Raw genomic sequence first — 8,723 nt, 5'->3', positions numbered from 1 at the left:
CGGGAGATATGTCAAGATGTGTGTTGGTTTTGAGGAAGGCTCTCTGGAGAGTCTTAGCAAAGAGGTCACACGGATAATCAGAGCAATTCTCAGAGACACTGAGACTAAGCTCCACAATTCCTCCTGGCACTTTCCCTGTAGGAGATACCGCAAGACGTTTCTGTATATTGGGCACTGCGCTCTGCAGGGTGTTAGCAGAGACTTTCCCGGGACAGTGAAACCCTATGTCAGAGACACTGAGAAGAAGCCCCAATGTTCCTTCCAGTCATTTTCAGTGTGGGTGCCTTCTCCACGTGGTTCCTGGTTTCACTGCAGCTCTGAAGAGAATGTTAGCAAAGAGGTAACCGGGACACTGAAAACTGTACTCAAAGACAGGGAGAGCAAGCTCTACATTACTCTCTTGGCACTTTGGATGTGGGACATACAGCGAGATGTTTGCTGCTTTTGCGTTTGGCTGTTGGGAGATTTACTGCACAAAGATATCTAGTTGATTTGAAGCAGTTCCGAGAAAGTCTAAACATAAGCCCCACTTTTCCCTCCTGGCATTTTCCATGTGGGAGATATAGCAGGATGTATATTGGTTTGGAGGACAACTCAATGGACAGTGTGGGCAGAAAAGTTCCTGGCTCCTTGAATGCCGTTTCTGGAGACACTGCGATCAATGTGGGAGATATGTCAAGATGTGTGTTGGTTTTGAGGAAGGCTCTCTGGAGAGTCTTAGCAAAGAGGTCACACGGATAATCAGAGCAATTCTCAGAGACACTGAGAACAAGATCGAGAATTCCCTCTTGGCACTTTCCCTGTAGGAGATACCGCAAGACGTTTCTGTATATTGGGCACTGCGCTCTGCAGGGTGTTAGCAGAGACTTTCCCGGGACAGTGAAACCCTATGTCAGAGACACTGAGAAGAAGCCCCAATGTTCCTTCCAGTCATTTTCAGTGTGGGTGCCTTCTCCACGTGGTTCCTGGTTTCACTGCAGCTCTGAAGAGAATGTTAGCAAAGAGGTAACCGGGACTCTGAAAACTGTACTCAAAGACAGGGAGAGCAAGCTCTACATTACTCTCTTGGCACTTTGGATGTGGGACATACAGCGAGATGTTTGCTGCTTTTGCGTTTGGCTGTTGGGAGATTTACAGCACAAAGATATCTAGTTGATTTGAAGCAGTTCCGAGAAAGTCTAAACATAATCCCCACTTTTGCCTCCTGGCATTTTCCATGTGGGAGATATAGCAGGATGTATATTGGTTTTGAGGACAACTCAATGGACAGTGTGGGCAGAAAAGTTCCTGGCTCCTTGAATGCCGTTTCTGGAGACACTGCGATCAATGTGGGAGATATGTCAAGATGTGTGTTGGTTTTGAGGACGGCTCTCTGGAGAGTCTTAGCAAAGAGGTCACACGGATAATCAGAGCAATTCTCAGAGACACTGAGACCAAGCTCCACAATTCCTCCTGGCACTTTCCCTGTAGGAGATACCGCAAGACGTTTCTGTATATTGGGCACTGCGCTCTGCAGGGTGTTAGCAGAGACTTTCCCGGGACAGTGAAACCCTATGTCAGAGACACTGAGAAGAAGCCCCAATGTTCCTTCCAGTCATTTTCAGTGTGGGTGCCTTCTCCACGTGGTTCCTGGTTTCACTGCAGCTCTGAAGAGAATGTTAGCAAAGAGGTAACCGGGACACTGAAAACTGTACTCAAAGACAGGGAGAGCAAGCTCTACATTACTCTCTTGGCACTTTGGATGTGGGACATACAGCGAGATGTTTGCTGCTTTTGCCTTTGGCTGTTGGGAGATTTACAGCACAAAGATATCTAGTTGATTTGAAGCAGTTCCGAGAAAGTCTAAACATAATCCCCACTTTTGCCTCCTGGCATTTTCCATGTGGGAGATATAGCAGGATGTATATTGGTTTTGAGGACAACTCAATGGACAGTGTGGGCAGAAAAGTTCCTGGCTCCTTGAATGCCGTTTCTGGAGACACTGCGATCAATGCGGGAGATATGTCAAGATGTGTGTTGGTTTTGAGGAAGGCTCTCTGGAGAGTCTTAGCAAAGAGGTCACACGGATAATCAGAGCAATTCTCAGAGACACTGAGACCAAGATCGAGAATTCCCTCTTGGCACTTTCCCTGTAGGAGATACCGCAAGACGTTTCTGTATATTGGGCACTGCGCTCTGCAGGGTGTTAGCAGAGACTTTCCCGGGACAGTGAAACCCTATGTCAGAGACACTGAGAAGAAGCCCCAATGTTCCTTCCAGTCATTTTCAGTGTGGGTGCCTTCTCCACGTGGTTCCTGGTTTCACTGCAGCTCTGAAGAGAATGTTAGCAAAGAGGTAATCGGGACACTGAAAACTGTACTCAAAGACAGGGAGAGCAAGCTCTACATTACTCTCTTGGCACTTTGGATGTGGGACATACAGCGAGATGTTTGCTGCTTTTGCGTTTGGCTGTTGGGAGATTTACAGCACAAAGATATCTAGTTGATTTGAAGCAGTTCCGAGAAAGTCTAAACATAATCCCCACTTTTGCCTCCTGGCATTTTCCATGTGGGAGATATAGCAGGATGTATATTGGTTTTGAGGACAACTCAATGGACAGTGTGGGCAGAAAAGTTCCTGGCTCCTTGAATGCCGTTTCTGGAGACACTGCGATCAATGCGGGAGATATGTCAAGATGTGTGTTGGTTTTGAGGAAGGGTCTCTGGAGAGTCTTAGCAAAGAGGTCACACGGATAATCAGAGCAATTCTCAGAGACACTGAGACCAAGCTCCACAATTCCTCCTGGCACTTTCCCTGTAGGAGATACCGCAAGATGTTTCTGTATATTGGGCACTGCGCTCTGCAGGGTGTTAGCAGAGACTTTCCCGGGACAGTGAAACCCTATGTCAGAGACACTGAGAAGAAGCCCCAATGTTCCTTCCAGGCATTTTCAGTGTGGGTGCCTTCTCCACGTGGTTCCTGGTTTCACTGCAGCTCTGAAGAGAATGTTAGCAAAGAGGTAACCGGGACACTGAAAACTGTACTCAAAGACAGGGAGAGCAAGCTCTACATTACTCTCTTGGCACTTTGGATGTGGGACATACAGCGAGATGTTTGCTGCTTTTGCGTTTGGCTGTTGGGAGATTTACAGCACAAAGATATCTAGTTGATTTGAAGCAGTTCCGAGAAAGTCTAAACATAATCCCCACTTTTGCCTCCTGGCATTTTCCATGTGGGAGATATAGCAGGATGTATATTGGTTTTGAGGACAACTCAATGGACAGTGTGGGCAGAAAAGTTCCTGGCTCCTTGAATGCCGTTTCTGGAGACACTGCGATCAATGCGGGAGATATGTCAAGATGTGTGTTGGTTTTGAGGAAGGCTCTCTGGAGAGTCTTAGCAAAGAGGTCACACGGATAATCAGAGCAATTCTCAGAGACACTGAGAACAAGATCGAGAATTCCCTCTTGGCACTTTCCCTGTAGGAGATACCGCAAGACGTTTCTGTATATTGGGCACTGCGCTCTGCAGGGTGTTAGCAGAGACTTTCCCGGGACAGTGAAACCCTATGTCAGAGACACTGAGAAGAAGCCCCAATGTTCCTTCCAGTCATTTTCAGTGTGGGTGCCTTCTCCACGTGGTTCCTGGTTTCACTGCAGCTCTGAAGAGAATGTTAGCAAAGAGGTAACCGGGACACTGAAAACTGTACTCAAAGACAGGGAGAGCAAGCTCTACATTACTCTCTTGGCACTTTGGATGTGGGACATACAGCGAGATGTTTGCTGCTTTTGCCTTTGTCTGTTGGGAGATTTACAGCACAAAGATATCTAGTTGATTTGAAGCAGTTCCGAGAAAGTCTAAACATAATCCCCACTTTTGCCTCCTGGCATTTTCCATGTGGGAGATATAGCAGGATGTATATTGGTTTTGAGGACAACTCAATGGACAGTGTGGGCAGAAAAGTTCCTGGCTCCTTGAATGCCGTTTCTGGAGACACTGCGATCAATGTGGGAGATATGTCAAGATGTGTGTTGGTTTTGAGGAAGGCTCTCTGGAGAGTCTTAGCAAAGAGGTCACACGGATAATCAGAGCAATTCTCAGAGACACTGAGACCAAGCTCCACAATTCCTCCTGGCACTTTCCCTGTAGGAGATACCGCAAGACGTTTCTGTATATTGGGCACTGCGCTCTGCAGGGTGTTAGCAGAGACTTTCCCGGGACAGTGAAACCTGACATCAGAGACACTGAGAAGAAGCCCCAATGTTCCTTCCAGTCATTTTCAGTGTGGGTGCCTTCTCCACGTGGTTCCTGGTTTCACTGCAGCTCTGAAGAGAATGTTAGCAAAGAGGTAACCGGGACTCTGAAAACTGTACTCAAAGACAGGGAGAGCAAGCTCTACATTACTCTCTTGGCACTTTGGATGTGGGACATACAGCGAGATGTTTGCTGCTTTTGCGTTTGGCTGTTGGGAGATTTACTGCACAAAGATATCTAGTTGATTTGAAGCAGTTCCGAGAAAGTCTAAACATAATCCCCACTTTTGCCTCCTGGCATTTTCCATGTGGGAGATATAGCAGGATGTATATTGGTTTTGAGGACAACTCAATGGACAGTGTGGGCAGAAAAGTTCCTGGCTCCTTGAATGCCGTTTCTGGAGACACTGCGATCAATGCGGGAGATATGTCAAGATGTGTGTTGGTTTTGAGGACGGCTCTCTGGAGAGTCTTAGCAAAGAGGTCACACGGATAATCAGAGCAATTCTCAGAGACACTGAGAACAAGATCGAGAATTCCCTCTTGGCACTTTCCCTGTAGGAGATACCGCAAGACGTTTCTGTATATTGGGCACTGCGCTCTGCAGGGTGTTAGCAGAGACTTTCCCGGGACAGTGAAACCCTATGTCAGAGACACTGAGAAGAAGCCCCAATGTTCCTTCCAGGCATTTTCAGTGTGGGTGCCTTCTCCACGTGGTTCCTGGTTTCACTGCAGCTCTGAAGAGAATGTTAGCAAAGAGGTAACCGGGACACTGAAAACTGTACTCAAAGACAGGGAGAGCAAGCTCTACATTACTCTCTTGGCACTTTGGATGTGGGACATACAGCGAGATGTTTGCTGCTTTTGCGTTTGTCTGTTGGGAGATTTACAGCACAAAGATATCTAGTTGATTTGAAGCAGTTCCGAGAAAGTCTAAACATAATCCCCACTTTTGCCTCCTGGCATTTTCCATGTGGGAGATATAGCAGGATGTATATTGGTTTTGAGGACAACTCAATGGACAGTGTGGGCAGAAAAGTTCCTGGCTCCTTGAATGCCGTTTCTGGAGACACTGCGATCAATGCGGGAGATATGTCAAGATGTGTGTTGGTTTTGAGGAAGGCTCTCTGGAGAGTCTTAGCAAAGAGGTCACACGGATAATCAGAGCAATTCTCAGAGACACTGAGACCAAGCTCCACAATTCCTCCTGGCACTTTCCCTGTAGGAGATACCGCAAGACGTTTCTGTATATTGGGCACTGCGCTCTGCAGGGTGTTAGCAGAGACTTTCCCGGGACAGTGAAACCTGACATCAGAGACACTGAGAAGAAGCCCCAATGTTCCTTCCAGTCATTTTCAGTGTGGGTGCCTTCTCCACGTGGTTCCTGGTTTCACTGCAGCTCTGAAGAGAATGTTAGCAAAGAGGTAACCGGGACACTGAAAACAGTACTCAAAGACAGGGAGAGCAAGCTCTACATTACTCTCTTGGCACTTTGGATGTGGGACATACAGCGAGATGTTTGCTGCTTTTGCCTTTGTCTGTTGGGAGATTTACAGCACAAAGATATCTAGTTGATTTGAAGCAGTTCCGAGAAAGTCTAAACATAATCCCCACTTTTGCCTCCTGGCATTTTCCATGTGGGAGATATAGCAGGATGTATATTGGTTTTGAGGACAACTCAATGGACAGTGTGGGCAGAAAAGTTCCTGGCTCCTTGAATGCCGTTTCTGGAGACACTGCGATCAATGCGGGAGATATGTCAAGATGTGTGTTGGTTTTGAGGAAGGCTCTCTGGAGAGTCTTAGCAAAGAGGTCACACGGATAATCAGAGCAATTCTCAGAGACACTGAGAACAAGATCGAGAATTCCCTCTTGGCACTTTCCCTGTAGGAGATACCGCAAGACGTTTCTGTATATTGGGCACTGCGCTCTGCAGGGTGTTAGCAGAGACTTTCCCGGGACAGTGAAACCCTATGTCAGAGACACTGAGAAGAAGCCCCAATGTTCCTTCCAGTCATTTTCAGTGTGGGTGCCTTCTCCACGTGGTTCCTGGTTTCACTGCAGCTCTGAAGAGAATGTTAGCAAAGAGGTAACCGGGACACTGAAAACTGTACTCAAAGACAGGGAGAGCAAGCTCTACATTACTCTCTTGGCACTTTGGATGTGGGACATACAGCGAGATGTTTGCTGCTTTTGCGTTTGGCTGTTGGGAGATTTACTGCACAAAGATATCTAGTTGATTTGAAGCAGTTCCGAGAAAGTCTAAACATAATCCCCACTTTTGCCTCCTGGCATTTTCCATGTGGGAGATATAGCAGGATGTATATTGGTTTTGAGGACAACTCAATGGACAGTGTGGGCAGAAAAGTTCCTGGCTCCTTGAATGCCGTTTCTGGAGACACTGCGATCAATGTGGGAGATATGTCAAGATGTGTGTTGGTTTTGAGGAAGGCTCTCTGGAGAGTCTTAGCAAAGAGGTCACACGGATAATCAGAGCAATTCTCAGAGACACTGAGAACAAGATCGAGAATTCCCTCTTGGCACTTTCCCTGTAGGAGATACCGCAAGACGTTTCTGTATATTGGGCACTGCGCTCTGCAGGGTGTTAGCAGAGACTTTCCCGGGACAGTGAAACCCTATGTCAGAGACACTGAGAAGAAGCCCCAATGTTCCTTCCAGGCATTTTCAGTGTGGGTGCCTTCTCCACGTGGTTCCTGGTTTCACTGCAGCTCTGAAGAGAATGTTAGCAAAGAGGTAACCGGGACACTGAAAACTGTACTCAAAGACAGGGAGAGCAAGCTCTACATTACTCTCTTGGCACTTTGGATGTGGGACATACAGCGAGATGTTTGCTGCTTTTGCCTTTGTCTGTTGGGAGATTTACAGCACAAAGATATCTAGTTGATTTGAAGCAGTTCCGAGAAAGTCTAAACATAATCCCCACTTTTGCCTCCTGGCATTTTCCATGTGGGAGATATAGCAGGATGTATATTGGTTTTGAGGACAACTCAATGGACAGTGTGGGCAGAAAAGTTCCTGGCTCCTTGAATGCCGTTTCTGGAGACACTGCGATCAATGCGGGAGATATGTCAAGATGTGTGTTGGTTTTGAGGACGGCTCTCTGGAGAGTCTTAGCAAAGAGGTCACACGGATAATCAGAGCAATTCTCAGAGACACTGAGAACAAGATCGAGAATTCCCTCTTGGCACTTTCCCTGTAGGAGATACCGCAAGACGTTTCTGTATATTGGGCACTGCGCTCTGCAGGGTGTTAGCAGAGACTTTCCCGGGACAGTGAAACCCTATGTCAGAGACACTGAGAAGAAGCCCCAATGTTCCTTCCAGGCATTTTCAGTGTGGGTGCCTTCTCCACGTGGTTCCTGGTTTCACTGCAGCTCTGAAGAGAATGTTAGCAAAGAGGTAACCGGGACACTGAAAACTGTACTCAAAGACAGGGAGAGCAAGCTCTACATTACTCTCTTGGCACTTTGGATGTGGGACATACAGCGAGATGTTTGCTGCTTTTACATTTGGCTGTTGGGAGATTTACAGCACAAAGATATCTAGTTGATTTGAAGCAGTTCCGAGAAAGTCTAAACATAATCCCCACTTTTGCCTCCTGGCATTTTCCATGTGGGAGATATAGCAGGATGTATATTGGTTTTGAGGACAACTCAATGGACAGTGTGGGCAGAAAAGTTCCTGGCTCCTTGAATGCCGTTTCTGGAGACACTGCGATCAATGCGGGAGATATGTCAAGATGTGTGTTGGTTTTGAGGAAGGCTCTCTGGAGAGTCTTAGCAAAGAGGTCACACGGATAATCAGAGCAATTCTCAGAGACACTGAGACCAAGCTCCACAATTCCTCCTGGCACTTTCCCTGTAGGAGATACCGCAAGACGTTTCTGTATATTGGGCACTGCGCTCTGCAGGGTGTTAGCAGAGACTTTCCCGGGACAGTGAAACCCTATGTCAGAGACACTGAGAAGAAGCCCCAATGTTCCTTCCAGTCATTTTCAGTGTGGGTGCCTTCTCCACGTGGTTCCTGGTTTCACTGCAGCTCTGAAGAGAATGTTAGCAAAGAGGTAACCGGGACACTGAAAACAGTACTCAAAGACAGGGAGAGCAAGCTCTACATTACTCTCTTGGCACTTTGGATGTGGGACATACAGCGAGATGTTTGCTGCTTTTGCCTTTGGCTGTTGGGAGATTTACAGCACAAAGATATCTAGTTGATTTGAAGCAGTTCCGAGAAAGTCTAAACATAATCCCCACTTTTGCCTCCTGGCATTTTCCATGTGGGAGATATAGCAGGATGTATATTGGTTTTGAGGACAACTCAATGGACAGTGTGGGCAGAAAAGTTCCTGGCTCCTTGAATGCCGTTTCTGGAGACACTGCGATCAATGCGGGAGATATGTCAAGATGTGTGTTGGTTTTGAGGAAGGCTCTCTGGAGAGTCTTAGCAAAGAGGTCACACGGATAATCAGAGC

Source organism: Larus michahellis, unplaced genomic scaffold, assembly GCF_964199755.1.
Source record: "Larus michahellis unplaced genomic scaffold, bLarMic1.1 SCAFFOLD_55, whole genome shotgun sequence".
Taxonomy (NCBI): domain Eukaryota; kingdom Metazoa; phylum Chordata; class Aves; order Charadriiformes; family Laridae; genus Larus; species Larus michahellis.
Note: the sequence above shows the minus strand (reverse complement) of the source record.